The sequence below is a fragment of the Equus caballus genome, chromosome 11, assembly GCF_041296265.1.
Source record: "Equus caballus isolate H_3958 breed thoroughbred chromosome 11, TB-T2T, whole genome shotgun sequence".
Taxonomy (NCBI): Eukaryota; Metazoa; Chordata; class Mammalia; order Perissodactyla; family Equidae; genus Equus; species Equus caballus.
Window position 1 is genome coordinate 5,193,544 of NC_091694.1, and position 17,699 is coordinate 5,211,242.

General features: G+C 50.5%; 1 long non-coding RNA gene and 1 other non-coding gene across 2 annotated transcripts; both read right to left on the bottom strand.

Annotated features, from left to right (window-relative positions):
- Positions 1 to 14,842: 14,842 nt before the first annotated feature.
- LOC111775580 (uncharacterized) lies at positions 14,843 to 17,486 on the bottom strand. Its single transcript, XR_002811308.2, has 2 exons — positions 16,969 to 17,486; positions 14,843 to 15,051 (listed from the first exon to the last, which is right to left on the bottom strand). It is a non-coding gene; the product is annotated as an uncharacterized lncRNA (long non-coding RNA).
- LOC111775847 (small Cajal body-specific RNA 16) lies at positions 16,750 to 16,936 on the bottom strand. Its single transcript, XR_002811826.2, has one exon. It is a non-coding gene; the product is annotated as a small Cajal body-specific RNA 16 (non-coding RNA).
- Positions 17,487 to 17,699: the final 213 nt, after the last annotated feature.

The following is a 17,699-nucleotide window of genomic DNA, read 5'->3' on the forward strand; positions in this document are numbered from 1 at the left end:
CTTAATGGTTTGAGTTGTTTGTGCCTGACTCTGGAACCGTGAGGTGGGGGTGGAGGGACGTGAGTGGCTCCTAGGATCTCTAGGATAATGTCATTTGTCACAGATATCCAAGTGGCCACACAGTGTTGTAAAAAAAGATCTCGCTGAAGGTGGGGATGGCTTGCTCTCACTTGCATGTCCTTGCCACCCAGGGCGGACTTTGCTGGTTTTATGCACACCCACATTTAGTGGCCAGGGTCCATCTCCTGGGGCCAGAAGGCGTGCGCCCGAGAGTGTTTTTGGCCTGTGAGTAGGATAAGGGGTCGTGTTTACTATAGCAGAGTCAGGAGGCTATGGCACAAAGTGGAAATAAGACTTCATGGCTCATGTTTAACTCTCTGTTGCCCTCCACGGGAAACACAAGGCCTTAAGGATTTTCACTTCTGGATCTTTGTCAGTCCCAAAGGCAGTGAGAACCTCAGCCCCAGAGGTATTTCAGGGGTGGGTGAGCAGAGGAACAAACTCACCTTGGCTGGTATTTCTTAACTTGTTCTTTATTGAGTCTCTTGCAGCAGATGAGGTTTTTTAAAAAAATTATTTTATTGAGGTCATATTGGTTTATAACCTTGTGTAATTTCAGATGTACATTATTACGTATCAGCTTCTGTAGAGACTGCATCGTGCTCACCCCCAATAGTCTAGTTTTCACCCCTCACCATACACATGTGCCCCTTGACCCCTTTTGCCCTCCCCCATACTCCCTTCCCCTCTGGTAACCACTAATGTGTTCTCCTTATGCATGTGTTTATCTTCTACATATGAGTGAAATCACACAGTGTTTGTCTTTCTCTGTCTGGCTTATATCGCTTAACATAATACCCTCAGGTTCCATCCATGTTGTTGCAAATGGGACAATTTTGTCCTTTTTTTATGGCTGAGTAGTATTCCTGCGGGTGCATTTTTGGGTACATCCAGCCTGTCACCGGGCCTGTGGTTCTGCGGGCAGAGGCAGCGCTGGCCTCTCAGACGCTGGGAAGGGGACCTGGTACCTCCTGGGAACAGGAATGCTAAGGCGTCACTGGCAAATTACCAATACCCTGTTCCCAAAATGTAACTCGTTTGTCTCACATATTTTGAAAATTTCACATATTTAAAATTAAAATAAAGCCTCCTTTTATTTCAAAATTTAAATTTGATCAAAATTTTAAACAGAAAAGCTGTTTTTCTGGATAAAATTGTTCTGCATGCCTAGGAGAAAGAGATGAGTTGCCAAGGGCAGCGATCTGCTCAAGGCTTTCGGGCTTTTCAATTCATCTTTCTGGATGTAAAGACTCAGGTGGACTAGCGGCTGCTCAGGACTGTCCTGGCCGCCCGACTGACTGACCCTGGGAAAGACACAATCCATACAGACAGCTGAGACTTTTTCTGTTCATGAACTTTCTAACTGAAATCACACAATGTCAACACAATATGTTTTAAGAGCACAAATTTCAGGGTGTTTTTACGTATGCAGACACCCAGTTACCGGCCCTGAGGATGAAGACAAGGACACATCCCCACAGCTCCCTTACCCCTCCCCCGCCCCCAAAGAACAGTTGGCGGACCTCTACCGCCACCGAATTCCTTGTGCCTGTTTGGGACTTTGCATAAACATAATCATACTGTAGGCAGAAACCTGTTTTTTCCCTCATTCATCAAAATATCCTAAGCACCTCTCCACTGGGCAGGTGTACCACATTTGTTTAATTGATTTCCACTTTTCGTGTCTGGTTGCTTCTGATTCTCGGCTAGTTTTCGAGCATTAAACATGAGACACACCAGGTTTCTTCCACCCGTGGAGGCAGTGGGTCCACCGCGCACCCTGCTTGCTGTCTCCTCACGTGTCGTCATCACCCAGGGCAAGCGGCAAAGACTGAACTCTGCAAGTCTCTCTGGTCGGAGACAGGACTGTCCCCCGCTGAGACGATTGTTTTCGTGCAGTCCCACAACACAGGCCACTTCCTCTCCCAGCAAGCTGGTGACCGAGAAGGTATTTCCTCTCGGAGCGCCGTCAGCCTAACCGCTCCAGCGGACAAGCCACTGTCCAGAGCTTCCTGTTCTAAGACAGGAACTCTTCTCTGTGTCCCTTGGAAGACAAAGAACGTTCCTCAAGGAACACCAAGTAAACACATCCACACCTCTATTCCAGGCACAGGACAGGTTTAAAACCGAAGCAGTTTGCCTGCGGTCCGTCCCAACTATTGCGTTGTTTGCACGGATAGTACAGAACTGAGCAGCACAGACCAGCGTGTTCCAAGGAAAACGTTCGCAAGCTGACAAATTATGAGGAATTATGACGCCACTTTCAAAAAGTGTGCATGTTAGGATATTAGCATTTTAGGCATTTAGTTAATTAGTGGGTAACAGTCTGCTAAACCGTAGTGAAACCGGCGACTCTGATGACTGGAAATGAGTCGGTACCAAGTACTTGTGGATTATTTTGTTCCTTTTAGAATGCATCGTATAGTCGAACGCCAGGCATAAGAAATAAATGCTACAGAAAGTATATCTTTGAACAGTTAGTTTTAGTTCATTCTGTTTCAGAGGGAGGCAGTGAAAAAATCTGATTAAACATCCTTTACTAATGTGTCATCAGAATTTTTTTCTCGGGGTGACCACAGTTTTAACAGAACTGGGATGAAAAACCATTCGGAATACGAAATGATATGTGCATGTACAATGATCTAAAACTGGGGTGCCCTCCCTCAGGCTGTTCCACTTCACTTAGCTGTGGGGAAGAGCAGAGAGTAGCATGGGGTCACACCAACCTCTCCACCTGTCCAGGAGACACACTCTGGACCCACCTGTGGGCCTTGGGTTGTGATGACCACGTTAACTCGGAAAGTCGGGATGCTGGACGAGGGTATTGGAAGAGCTCGAACAGTACTGAGTTGCTTTACCACCAAAGGATTTTACTGAACTAATTTATTTGGTCCCCACTACACACTTACCCAACAGGCTGGAAGAAAACTGCTTAAATGGGCAAATGTGTGAGAGTCCGTGTATGGGTGTGGAAGAGTGTGGGGTGGAGGGGGCTGACAACAATGACATAAATGTCAGCCCCAAACTGCCACTTTCAGACATTGTGCAATGAAACCCTCAGCAAAGGTCCTTTGTCCAAGGGATTTTCAGGGGTTGCTGACAGAGCTGGAACCCTCCAGAGTAAATTTTGAAAACCAACTCGACTACTCGCAGGTGTAAAGACTTTAGAAACACCGTGAAATAAGTCTCTACATTGCTGCTGTTGTCGGCAAGATAGTCCAGAACACACTTTTACGTCACCAGATCCTCCGAGGCCTCAGTGTGACCAGGACCCTCCTCTGCATGGACCAGGTCGTGACTGATGCACACAGGAGGCTCCCCCGCCACCTGCTCTGCAGAGTCTCCGTTTCTCTCTCCCATTCTCTTGGACTCTGTCAACCTCCCTCCCTCTCTCCTCCATGTCTTCAATAATTGGGCATAACAGAGAATGGAAATATATCATAGATATTTCATATTTAAAATACTTTTAATATCTTTATATTTCGTTAGCTTAAAATCAGATGAATGAGACTCTCTTCATTTTACGTTGTCGTGAGAGTCAGGCAGGGCCCGTGTTCCAAGCCCAGCACTAGCTCTGGGACTCCGGCAGTGACTGTCCCTGTGCTCGGGTGCCCCTATCTCTAAGGTGGAGGAAAGGATGATCCGGCCTGAGAAACCCGTGCTCAACAGTGAATGAGATGGAGGGGAGGCACCGGGCCGGCGCTGTCGCGGGTTAAGCGGTCCATGAGTGGAAGCTATTTTTTGCTTCTAGCTCTTTGCTCCTTCCTCTGTGGGTCTGTAGTGCTGTTGGCACAATAAATAAGATTTTTCTCCCTGCCCCAGAATCTGAAGTCATTAAAACTCCGCATGGAGCAGCTGTTTCTCTCCAGTACGCGAGCGATTCCCTGCAGGTAAATTACACGCCTCAGGGGATAAATGAACTCTCGTAGGTGACACGCAAACACCTCTTGCGCACAAAGTGGAACGCAGTTGGCCGGACACAAGTATTCCCAGGGGGATGCAGAATCTCAAGCAGCAGGCAGGGGAAGGTCGAAGGAAGGACATTTGAGGTGGCAGGAAGGGCAAGTGGAAAGGTCGTTCTGCAGGATGGAACGAGTGGTGGGACTGGGACCCAAATCCAGTGCCACTCGACTCTGAAGCCCGTCTCTCCCCACTGAGGCCTCTGGGTACCTATACCCCCAACAGAACTGGGCCTTTATGCTGCCTCGTGTCAAATAAAACACAAATTCGGACTTAGGAAATAGAGACTTTATCGGAAAGGATTATTACCAGGAGGTGGGGGAGGGAGCTCTGCCACAGGGGATGGCTCTGAGCCCCGAGGGCTGCGAGAGCCTCACAGGCAGGCGACAAGGAAACTCCCTTTACAGGGAGGAGTGGAAAGGGCCAGAAGGGGCCAGGTGGGGGCGGCTGGGTGGGACAGGAAATCAGAGAAGGTTGTAGCTGAGGTCCCCCTATCCTTGCCAGGGGCCTAAAGACGGGGCAGGTGTTGGGCCAAAGTTCAGGGTTGGGGGGTGGGGCGAGAGGGGGGAAACTTAACCAAAGCCTCCTGACAAGCCCTTTGTTCCCATTGCTCAATGGGATGGGCAATTCTGCTAATCACTTGTGCGGCCTAGAAAGGGAATTTGGAGGGGCCTGGCGGGCTTGACACAGGTCAACAAAGGGGACACCTGGGAGTTTTCCCTAACTCTGCAGGCATTAAAACTGTTTCCAGAAACAGAAAACACACACACACACAAAAGGTGGAGGGAGTGTTTCTTAACCACCACTGTTTTCCAGGAGCTCAGGTCAAATTCAACACTGCCAGTCTCCCCTTTTGCTCCAGATGGAATCGTAAATCTCCTCGGGGGGCGAACGGTACCTAAGAATAGTCCCCCGCCCGGTCAAAGCCCATTTCAGCCTAGTGATGAAGCCAAAAGCACTCTCAGGGAAAGCTTTGAAAAACTGCTGAGGTTTCCCTGAATGAGGGCTGCCAGATAAAAGACAGAACAGCCAGTCATATTTTGAATTTCAGACAAATTTTTTTAGTATAGACATGTCCCATGCAATATTTAGGACTTACTTCTACTAAAGAAATTACTCATTGTTTATCTGAAATTCAAATTTAACTGCCTGTCCTGTATTTTTATTTGCTAAATCTGACAACCCTACACGGAATGGATGTCAAAGTTATCCTCAAACCTTTTTTTAGCTTTCTTTCCTGAAACCACCCCCCCCCCCCACAACCCAGCACAGTAGCTGCTCTCTACCCCAGCTCTCTTCAAAAACTCCGGGCCTCCAGGTCCCCTCCCTACCCCATCCTCTGAACTCCTGGGACCGTCCTTCCAGCCCTTTCCTCTGTAAATCAATACGGCGTCTGCCCTCTGCCCTGATCGCCAGTCAAAGATGAAAAGTCCAGCTGCTCAGAAAGGTGGTGGGATGAGTGTGGGCTCTTCCCGGGTCGCCACTTACTATCTACAGCCATTTCGACTCAAGTCAACACACGCTCACTGAGCTCAGAGGCTGGGCCCACAGGGACGAGGAGGCGGACGCAGCCCTGTGGACGGTAACGTGCTACGTTACCATCTAGTTAGTCAACGTGCCCGAACGCTCTGTGAATGCCCGTGACCTTCTGAGAGCGTCTCACATACTGGACGTGATGAGTTCTCAGAGTAACTACAGGAGGCGCATGTTGAGCCCAGCACACGACTGAGGGATGGAGGCTCAGATTCAGTAACTGGTTCAAGGTTTCCCACCGGGCTGTGTAGCAAAACCAAGATTTGGATTTTATACATAAGATCGCAGAGTCTATCCTAATTTGGTAAAAACACGCCATGTATAGAAGAGCCTTGTCCACAAGCTACTCCTAATGGTGATCAGACAGTGACACAATGCCACGCAAAGTCCCTCTACGTTTCCTGGCTGAGCAGCCCTCGCACAGGCTCAATGAATTGTCCTCCCTCCTGCCAGGATATAATTAGATCCTTCCAGTCTCTCGTCACAGCTGGGAACTGTACTTCCTATGGGAAATCACGGTCCCAGAGGCGCAGCCTTACAGGTAGTCGCGTCACTTCCCGCAGGCGAGCCACCCAGCGAGGTCTGGGCCTCTCAAGAACAGAGGGGCAGCCCCACACGCAGAGGGAGGGGGCGCTTTAGAGGGTCCTCGTTCCTCGGTCGCAGAGAACACGGGTGAGCACAGGCAGTTAGAAGAAAAGAATTCCAGGACATCACTGTCGCTCTGGAGTCTTTGTGACTCTTCAGACGGAAGGCAACTCTGTGGCTTTAGTAATCACCCAGCGTGTGTGAGGGCAAATACAAATTAAAACTTAGAGGGAAGGGCCTCCTGCACCCTCTCTCCCTTTTCTTTGAGAACTTCTTCCTCTGTCCTTCTCAAATGTATACCCATCTTGTCAGTGGCTAAATAAGTGTCTTTCCAGTCTCACGACTCGGGCGTGTCTGCTCAAGGGCCAGACAGCCCTCTCTCAGGAACATAATCATGGAGGAAGACAGCTGTTTCCTGGGAGGAGAGGGGCCCAACTTCGCTGTCACCTGACCAACCGCAAACCCACATAATGACCGGATGGGTCGCAGCCACTTGGCTCTACCCAAGAGCAAGGTTTCTTTCTGTCCGTATTCCTTTAGCGGCTTGCCTGCGATGCTCACCACATTTTGGTTTAATGCTTATTCAGTGGTAACATTGTTTCCTTTCTCTCCTACCTTTGTGGAGAGTCTCCTGGGTTGTGACAAAGATTCTTTGCTTGACCAAACTTTAGTCAGACTCCTGAACCTTCTCCTAGGCTCATGTACACGCTACTTATGAAAAAACTCTGCCAAGTCAGTTCAGCAAGACTTCCTCATCCTCCCCCGCCCCGCCCCCCAGGGGAGGTCTGCCGGCGTGGATGCCTGCAGCAAGAACCCTATTAGGTCAGCTTGGCCAGAGCCCCGCCACCCCTGGTGTTTCCTCTTAGTAGTTTTCCATTCACTGCCCGCACCCCGCGCCTTGGCTGTAACTCCCCGCTGGCCCACACCGTATCTGGAATTGAACCTGGTTCTACACCAACGTCTCTTTTCTTCTATTGCAATAGTTGTCAATAAAATCTGTTTTGACCGCTTTAAGTATTGTCCAGCTCTGATTTTTCTTGGACAGGTGGGAGACCTTGTTTTTAGTCCTACTTCCCCAACATGTGACTCCAGTTTTATTAAGCAAACAGCAAGGTGGCCTTTGGGTGTGTATCATTGCCTCTTGCTCCGCTATGTAGACCCCAGCTCACACAGTGCAGAGGCCCAGGCGCAGAGTAACATCCCTGTGTGTAAGCACTGCCAGTAATCGCAAGTGTGCACGTGTCGTCCAAATCAAGCCCACCCCAAGCCCAGCATCTGACAGAAACGCACTGAGTGACTGACCATGCCCTCCCTCACTCGTCAAAGGACGGTCCCCAGACCAGCAGCACCTGGGAGCGGGTGAGAAATGCAGAGTCCCAGGCCCCACCGCAGATCTGCTGCGCCAGAACCTGCATTTGACAAGCCCCAGGAGATCTGTGTGCACGTCGTCTGAGAAGCCGCTGGCCTGGGCAACACTCTATGTTCTTAAAACAAAAACACAAAAGACAGGCCTTCCTGACCAAGCCAGGCATTTAACCAAGACAGACATGACGTCTCGGTCCAAAAGGGGGACTATAAAGTAAAAAGTTGGCCTAAACCAGGCCTGGGGCAGCCTTTTTTGCCTGATATAACTCATAGCCTCCTTCTGGGAAGAGACTGGCACCCCTGATCAAATTAGTAAGGAGTTTCCTGGGAAACCAGTTGCCCACCCACCTCCCAGGACCTTTCGCCAGTGATTCTTTTTGTATTTAGCCGAACAACAATCCATCCTTTGTATTTTCCTATAAAACATCCCTACCTAAAAATGAACTTTGAAATTGGTCTGCTGGGACCTCTCCCCATTCATACAAGATTCTAACAAAACTTTCACAAATACTCATAACTAAATTGTCTGAAAAGTCTTCTCTCACTCATCTAAGAAAAAACTGGAACGGACAGATTACTTAGTCTGGGTGACCTTGTGTAAAGTCATGCCGAAAGGCTACCGGGAAACGTGGGGAGAATCAGCGAGAGGTTCACAGACAGATCGACCAAAGAAAGAGCAAGACAACGAAAGGGGCAGAGAAGAAAGCGCCAGGGGTAATATGCTTCAGAACGTAAACTCCAGATGCCGACTGAAACAGACATGACACAGGACGATCGTTATCAGGGAGCTGAGGAAGGAGAGGCAGGGGGAGGTCGTGCGCTCAGCCCAAACCCCTGGGAAGGCAGCAGGCGAGGATTAAGATGACGAGGCAGGAAGAGCAGCGTATCCATGTTATTCAGACAGGGAGAGGGGCAAACCTGGAAGAAAGAGCTGAGAGAACAGAAAATGACTGCTTGTGGGAAGTCTGGGGGGGCTGGGTGGGGTCCGACAGGGAACTGCCACTCAGTGTCAGCCTTTTAACCCTACGAACTTTTAATAAGACTAGTGCATTATTACTTTAGGAAAAAATTTAAAACCCCACCAGGCAGTGTTGCTTTTTTTTTTTGAGGAAGATTAGCCCTGAACTAACATCCACCACCAACCCTCCTCTTTTTGCTGAGAAAGACTGGCCCTGAGCTAACATCTATGCTCATCTTCCTCTACTTTATATGTGGGATGCCTGCCACAGCACGGCTTGAAAAGTGGTGTGTTGGTCTGCACCTGGGATCCGAATTGGCAAACCCCGGGCCATGGAAGCGGAACGTGCAAACTTAATCGCTGTGCCACCGGGCCAGCCCCCCAGGCAGTGTTTATACATATCTAAAATGATCAGAGAGAGTGAAACCTTTATTTCATTTTGACTTCTTAATATCTTCTTTTTATCCTCCCCATTTACTTTCAAAGTGTGAAGTAGTTTGGAACAAAGATGGCACATTAGTGAAGGGGATTTATGGGAGCTTTGCCCATAACTCATCGTGATAGACGACAATAAGTAAAGTTTTCACATGGGCACATATGTGCAAGTTTGACTTTAAGAAATCCACTTGACGGACAGCCAGCACAGGTGGAACGCGGCTCACGGAGCCGCCAGTGGCAGTTAGTATTAAAAACCTGTCTTGGTTTTGTGGACAAGGAATGTGTTGTTGAACGGAAGGAGGAGTCTATTCTAATTTCGTAGGATAGTCTAAACGTCCTGCTGACGGTGGCTGCAGCTCTGGAGCAGCGTTACATAACCATCACAAGTGCACAGCTGACGCGCACGTGGCCTCCCACTGACTTACTCAGCTCCACTTGGACTGAATCGGCAATAAAGAACTAGTTTTCCTGCAGCTGCAGAGGTGATGGAAAAAATATCGGAATGAATAAGTGTTTTAATTGCACTCATTACTTGTAAGCACATAAAACCCAAACAGGCCTCGACACTGTAAAGATGACATTGGAAAGGTGACAGGGCAACTACCTGTGCAGTCTTGACAGTAATTTAACTGAAATGCATCTACTCTTTGTTGAAAAAACAAGTGCATACACAGTCCCTAGCAGGTGGAAGCCGGCAAGAGAAAAATCACAGAATGCTGGTGAGCTGTGACGGAGGTGCGGCCGGGCCGGGACAGGCAGGTTCTCCTTCCAGCCGTCTCTGGCTCCACCCACAAGGTGAAGGGCACAAGGTCTTTATATGTGAAGAAAGCCGGTAGTGCCAGGAACTTTACTTGTCACATCCAAACATCTTTTTCCACGTCATTCATCTCGGGACACGGCAGTCATGATTCAACAGAGCCAAGGGTGAGCCTCCCGCAGCTGCCAGGGGAAAGAACACACTCCCCATGCGTGGATCCAGGATCGCCTCACTGGGCAAATCTGCCAGCATAAGAAGAGGAAGCACATACTTCTTTTTTTTCTTTTTTTTTGATATCCTTACTGTTCTTTATTTGGAATTGTAATAAAAAAAAAGTCTTCTGTGTCATGATTTACATTTTGGTAAATTTTAGCTTCACACTATAGTATAATTTAGTGAAGCAATCATCCATCTGTTTTTTTTTTAATTGAGTTATTGATAGGTTACAATCTTATGAAATTTCAGTTGTACATTAATGTTTGTCAGTCATGTTGTAGGTGCCCCACTTCACCCTTTGTGCCCACCCCCCACCCCACCTTTCCCCTGGTATCCACTAAACTGTTCTTAGTCCATAATTTTAAATTCCTCATATGAGTGGAGTCATACACAGATTATCCTTCTCTCGCTGGCTTATTTCACTCAACATAATTCCCTCAAGGTCCATCCATGTTATTGCAAATGGAATGATTTTGTTCTGTTTTGCAGCTGAGTAGTATTCCATTGTATATATGTACCACATCTTCTTTATCCATTCGTCTGTTGCTGGACACGTAGGTTGCTTCCACGTCTTGGCTATTGTAAACAGTGAGGAAGCACATACTTCTAACATAAACTCATTAGGGTGAAAACGGTCCCTCAAACATGAGAGAAGAGAGGGGGCCGGACTGGTGGCCAAGTGGTTAAAAGTTCTGCGCACTCTGCTTCGGTGGCTGGGGGTTCACGGGTTTGGATCCCGGGCACAGACCTAGCACTGCTTATCAAGCCATGCTGGATGTTAGCTCACGGCGTCTTCCTCAAAACAAAAGAAAACATGAGAGAAGACGAAAATGTGAGCTCCTGACCCAGAGTAAAAGCTCCAGCCCCACATGTTCCTCCAAGGCTCTGCAAGGCCTGGCTCTCAGCCCCTCCAGCCTCCTCAAAACCCTTGTTTTCCGTCATACTTGCTTCCTTTGCACCGGCTGTGCCCTCTGCCTCAGACGCTCTTCCATCACATGACATGCGCGTTTACCTTAGTTTTGGGCCTCTCCAGACTACCCTATCTAAAATCGCAAACTCCACCCTAGCCCTGTTGTTTTCTTTCTTTCCAGAGCACTCACCACGCTATCCCACTATCTAATGCTTTCTTTCCTGTCTCCCCTACACAATGGAAGCTTCGGGAGGGCGGGGAGGAGTCTCTGATTTGCAACGACCCCTCAATTCAACATGTGTTTAAGCCATCAGAAAGCTATCAGGTTCACAAACCAGAGATCATGCAGTACTCTACTTAAAATTACACCTCCAGAGTCCTAGTTCTTTTTTCCCAATTCAACAGCACTTTTTTAACAACAATCATCAGCAACCTATACCACACTGGCTCAGCACAAACTTTGTTCAGTCTTGATATGTACCTTTCAAGTATGAGCTACGTTCCGGCTAGAGATGCTTCCAAAACCTTAATACATGTCTGGGACTTCAACTACTGGTATGGGCTGCACTGGATTCCTTACCAAAGATCTGTCACACTGAGTAGAACCACCTGTCGGCACTGAAGTGAATCTGGATGGAAAGATGCTTTAGAACGTGGCCCCCCCCAAGCACTGCGTGCACAGCCGTGTCCTACGACTGGGTTTGGTTCAGCTGGTCCTGACACGAAAAAACTTCTCAGGAACTGTACGCAACTGCGACACCCTGGCAGATTCCTCAGAAAGAGCCCAGCCCAGCATGCAGATCAACCTTCTGCGTAACTTTCTGGTGAAATAAGATCTTGGCTTAATTACAAAAAAAGACTGTAACAAGTGACAGAAGAGAAAAGTCTGGTGTAGGACTGCATCCTCTAGTGGACGAAGAGAGAAGTTCAAAATCTTGACGCTACAACGATTCTTTAGTTCAATCTTTAGTAAATTTTCCGCTACAGGCCTCTTGTGTCCCTACAGTAATTTTTTAACATTGAAAAATAACTTCTTATGGGGCCAGCCCCGTGGCCGAGTGGTTAAATTTGCGTGCTCCGCTTCGGTGCTCCAGGGTTTCGCTGGTTCGGATCCTGGGCACGGACATGGCACTGCTCAAGCCAGGCTGAGGCGGCGTCCCACATGCCACAACTAGAAGGACCCACAACTAAAAATATACAACTGTGTACCGGGTGGCTTTGGGAGAAAAAGGAAAAGTAAAATCTTAAATAAAAAAAGACTTTCTTAAAGCCCAAGCATTTCCAGCAGCTATCCATTGCTACTATTAAAAGTACCCTCTCTTTGAAAGACTGAACTCCTGCCCACTTCAACCCTCTCTTACAAGAACCGTAAACGCTAAGGCGCATCCATGATACACCACAGCCTATGTTACATATCCGTCTGTTCTCTGACAAAGACCAGGACACCAGAACCCCATCCAGGCCAGTCGGGGCCGACTTCACCAAGGAGCAGGAACTGAATGACAGCAGGAGACAGCTGCGGATTATTCCAGGAGCCACACTTAAGTACGGCATCAGCCACATGAAATGTTCTCACGAGCCGCCTCCTCTGGGCTCCAGGCTCCCCTCTCATCTCCTACAAAGGTGCCCAGCCACCACATCGAAGTGCAGGAGAATCAGTGAAGGCCGTGCTCGTGGAGCGCAGTCACAGAGACGGGTGGAGGCTCGGTGTTACGAATCCACATTAGGGCAGCACTTCAGCAGACTGAGAGGACAGGGACGTCAAGACCCGCAGGCATCCTGGGGGTGTGGGGGGCTTCCAGGGAAGGTCACCTCTCTCAGTCCACGCCACTCTGCTAGGATAGTCACCCTTTCCTCATCCTGATGTTCCTGTTCTCGGAAGGCTCCTCCACTCTTAGAAGTCCCAGATCAGCCCAAATGGAGCCACTGGGGACACTCAAGTGCCCTCCTCGGTCAATGTCAGAGCCAAACGAGCAGCAGAGGCAGGCACCTGCCAATCACAAATGCTCCGCCAACATGAACCGCAGCCACTTCACCATTTCCCATTAGAAATGAGATGTTACTTCTCAGATGGGCCCAGGATCCAATGCTTCCGATTAACCCCCCAAACCAGAGGTGGAACCAACCCCTCACCAAGTCTACAGACATGAAGCTGCTCAACCAGACTGACACTGAGGACAGACAGACGAGGCCCTGCCACAGCCACTGAAGAAGCTGACACGTGCACTCAAGACCACCACACAGAGGAATGTAGCAGTGATGGGGGTCTCCCAACCGTTTGTTCCAGAAATACCGATATGTACTATTTTTCCCAGTGTAGATCTTGACACAGTATGCGAATTTACGCAGTTATTACACTTTCTCCCTCTAACGACAAGCAGGTGGAGGAGAGTGTAGCTAACTACAGTGAGTTGTATGCTCTTGTGAGTGGCCCAAATGTGAAAACTAAACAGTAAAAAACCAAGAGCCCATAGTAAGCCCCACCTCGGCTCTGAGGCTTTTCCACTTGCCTTGGGAGCAGGCAGGCACCTTCCTGTTGCGAACAACACTCCTTAAGACCCCAGAACTTCCCCACACTGCAGCACCCTACAGGTTTACAGCTGGAAATACCGTGAGAATGCTCTGAAAATCCGAGGAAAGATGTAAATGACAATAACGATGGCACAGCTAACGGGTCTGAAGTGCTCCCGAGTGCTTCGCCCGATCCCTCACAGCACCCATCCGGCAGCAGTCGGCGTCATCACCGTCCCCACTTAACTGAAGAAACTGAAGCACCAACAGGGGCCACGCAGCAGCCGTGCGCTAACTCTTCTAGGCGTGGAGAATTTGGGTCCTTCTACCCAGCGGTGGCGAGGTGGCTGTTTCCTGGTCCCTTGAGCTGAAGTGCTGCTCTGCTCCTGAACTGCCCACGGGGCCGGGCCTGCCCTCTGCACCTGTAGCTCTTTTAGATAACTGGTCTGTTATAAACCCACCCACGGTTTACCCTGCAGTATCGACGTTACATTCTCGGTTTTGGCAGGCGCTAGCGGGGCTGACCCTCCCAAGAGTTGAGCTGAACAAGACGAGGGTTGGACGAGAGGCCGTTAAGTCAACAGGTTCCCTACAGATGTCCAAAAACATAGATACAAGCAAGGACAAGCAGGTACCTTGATGGGCTGGCTAGACCCGAAGTCTAAGATAACCTTTCTTCACCACATAAAAACTGTATTCATCTGTAAAGCTCTAACCACAAGACGAAGAGAGCGTGAAATAGTCATGTTTCCACTACATGCAGAACCACCACCACACTGACAGCAGAAAACATAGGCTGGTTTTTCCTTTGTTCACTCAATAGACAGCTAAACGCTGAAGAGTGGGAGACTTGGGGGAATTCTCTGCTATGAAGGAGGGTCCCACCCCCCAGTGCCAGCAGTGCCCGAATCTCTGTGACAACAATGTCCCCCCAGATGTGTTTGCGTCCTGGGGGAGAGGTGGTTCTGCACCCACTGAGAACCCCTGGGTCAGGGGTGCCAAAGGACTAAGTTAAAGGCACACGGCACTGGCAGCCCAAAGGGTGTGTGACCTGAAGAGCCACAGCACCAAGCCCCTGAAGCAAGAAGCTGTCCATCCCTGCAGAAGGCTGGCAGTGTCCTCGGTGAAGCGTGGACCTAGGATCGCAGGCTGGAGGAAGAGCTCGGCATGGGGTCAGCAATGCACATGAGGAAGCAGAGACGGGCAGTGCCTGGCAGCTACTGATGACCAGTTCTGAAGTCAGTGGTCACTTTCTGGCAAACTCTATCCAAAGCGAAGTGGCCCTTCTTCTGAACGAGGTGAACACCACCCTTAACGATAGTAGCCACTCCCGTCCCATCAGATTACCAAGACAATGGTCATCTCCCTCCACGTGCCCCCGCTTCTTGAGAGTTCAGGTCGTCAAGGATGAGCAGTGTCCCCAATGCTCACACTTCCTATAGAGAATTGTGAGTGGCTCTAGAAGTCACTCTTTAGTTGGGAACAGCGCCGGCAACTGTGTATCTCAAGCAGATGCGACACGGGGTCCCCGGGCAGGGAAACCAGAAAGTTTATGAGAAGTCTCCTTGGGGTCTCGCCCCTTTTATTTATACAAAACTGGGTCTTGAGCAGCTCAACGTTCAAAAATTACATGGTTAAACCAAAGAAACATGGAAGGTTCTCAGCCAGAACAATTACTTTTCAGGTCTACAGAAGCAGGCAGAAAAGAAATGAGCAGATTGTGATCCAGCACGCACACAAATCTTCCAGTAAACTCACCTGCAAAGAAAGTACACTTCATCAGCGTTTATTCTGCTTGAGCAAGTCCGCACATTCAGAGAAGTTAAATCTGTCAGCACCTTAAAATACCCTCCAGAGTCTAATACCTACCTTCCACCCAGAGTACGAGGTGGCAGGGGCCCTGGAGTGACCCACGTCTATCAGCCCCTCCTCCTTCCGAGGCTCCGGGCTCCAGAGGCTGCTCGCCTCCTACCTCAAGGCCGTCACAGTGATTTCCTACGCCTCTCTCTGCAGGCTGCACCTGGGCCGTCCTCAGAAACCTGCCTGTAACGCAGCTGCAATACCCCTGAACGCTGAGAAAGCCCCCATAACCCAACACCCACCCAGCTATCCTTACCTTCTTCCTCCCTTCTTCCAGCCTCGTTTTCCCCAGTTTCGCCCCGACTCGCGAGCCCCCCACTTCCCCTCAAGCCCTTCAGGCTTCCTGCCTTTTGTCTTGTCTCATGGGTGGACACAGCGTCTACTTCTGCACAGGGTCACATCCTGCTGAGTGCCAGTGAAAGCGCCCCTTTCTGTGTCCCACGGCACTGACTGACACCCACCTCTCTAGAGCCTGAGCCCCTCCACACCAGGCCCACTGTCCTCGACACGCCCTCTGAAGCAGACACGATGTTCTGACCACGGCAGGCAGAAACTCCTGCGCCACGAGCCACAGGCTCAAGATAAAAGCGACGTGTCCCCAAGCAGCCACTGTGCACGTGCGAGGGCCTCAGGAGCAATTGCCGCGGGCTGCTCCCCAAGCAGACTCCACCTCAGCCTCTACCCAGGAAGGGACGGGGCGCAGGAGATTAAAGGGGCATCTGTGTGCCATGATTCCAATAAAGGTGTCACTGCTCCCTCCAATACCTTCTAGATCTGCGCTGTCCAACACGGCAGCCACTAGCCACATGTGGCTATTTACATTTAAATTAAAATAAAAAATCCAGGTCGTCCATCGCACCAACCACACTACAAGTGCTCTATAACCACATGTAGCTGGTGGGTGCTATACTGGACAGTGCAGACACAGACCACCATAGCAGAAAGTTCTATTGGACAACTGTCCTGGACATAGTATTCTTTCGAAACTCCAGGTTTCAGTACATCATCCGCTTGTTTAAAACCTGTAATGACCTCCCATATTCTTAGGAAAGACCAAAATACCCACATGAGCTACAGGCCCTGTACGGTCTGGCCCTACCCCACCTTTTCAGTTTCGTTCTACATCATTCTCCACCTTGCTTTCTGGGCTACAATGGCCTTCTTTCAGCTCCTCCACTAGCCACACTTGCTAAGCCCCTGGGCCTTTGCACATGCTGCCACCTGGTCTTCCCACTGAACTTCTACTCATCCTTCAGAGGCCAGCTCAAGGATCCCACCCTCAGGAAAGCCTTCCAAGCTCCATCAGGCTCCTTGTCATACACGTTCTTGTAAGGCTGTGCTTTCTTTCAGGGTATTCACCTCAGCTTAAATTACACCCTCTTTAGTGAGACTGCTTAATCTTGTCTCCCCAACTGGGCTGAAACTCCCTGAGAACAGGGGCCATGGCTGTTTTGTTCATCTCTGTATCTCTAACACTTAGCACAGTGCCTGGCCTAAGTACCAACAAATATTTACTAAGTCATCACCGTCTACAGGTTTTTGAAAACCACCTGCTGTCTGGCACTGACCGCGGCGGTTCTCGCCTTTGAGCAAAGGTCCTGTTTGCAGTATCATACATGATCATCACAATGCTGCTAGAATGTTCACACCTGTTACTGCAAATTCAGAGCCCAGGAAACAGTCCTCCTGGGAATTTGCTGTAGGTCAGGGTCGGGCTGCCTGGTACAGGGCTGCACCCGCCGCCGGGCAGGTTCAACAACACAGGAGCCGTTCTCCAGACCAGCGGCCCCAGGACAGTCCCCATGCCTGACATACCTGGATCCGCAAACCGAGGTCCATCGGAAGGGTGGCATCGCCGAGGAGCAGGAGATCACGGTCGCACGCCTGCTCCAGTCGCCGGGGGCTGCACAGCGCTCATTTTCGGCGGAATCCCTGCGGAAAAGGGGGTAACACAACGCGCTCCGAGAGGACAAGCCTCGCTCGAGGTGTGCGCACCCCGACACCCGCGCTGGCTCCCCAGCGGGGCCCCGGCGCCTCCCTCCACCCGGCACCCCGACCCTGGGGCCGGCGTCCGGACCGAGCTCCCTCGGCCTCCCCGTCCAGGCTGGCCGCTGTGGCGGAGCAGGCCGAGGTCCCCGGCCCGGCCGAGGGGCCTCCCGCCCCCCGCGGAGCTTCGCTGCCGCCCCGGGGCGCGGCCGGACGCCGCAGGCCGGGCCATGGCAGCCGAAGGGTCGCGTCACCCCGCGCGCCGGGGGTCAGCGATCAGCCGCGGATCACGTTCGCCTGGGACACTACGGAACTTGTGCCTCAGCCCGCTTCCGACCCCGGAGCCCACGCCGCTCGGCACACGCACTTCCGGCCGGAAGTGACGACTTACCATAGAGGTGGCAGCTCGAGGGTCGCCCTCGGCTTTGAAACTGGGTCCTCCAAGGCCGTCTTAAAGGGGCCGCAGCCAGCGAGGTGTGGCGTGCTGCGAAAGAGAGCCTTGGGCGGAGGGCAGGGCCCTAGAGCTGGGAAAGCAGAAGTGGCGCCCCGTCTCTGGAGAG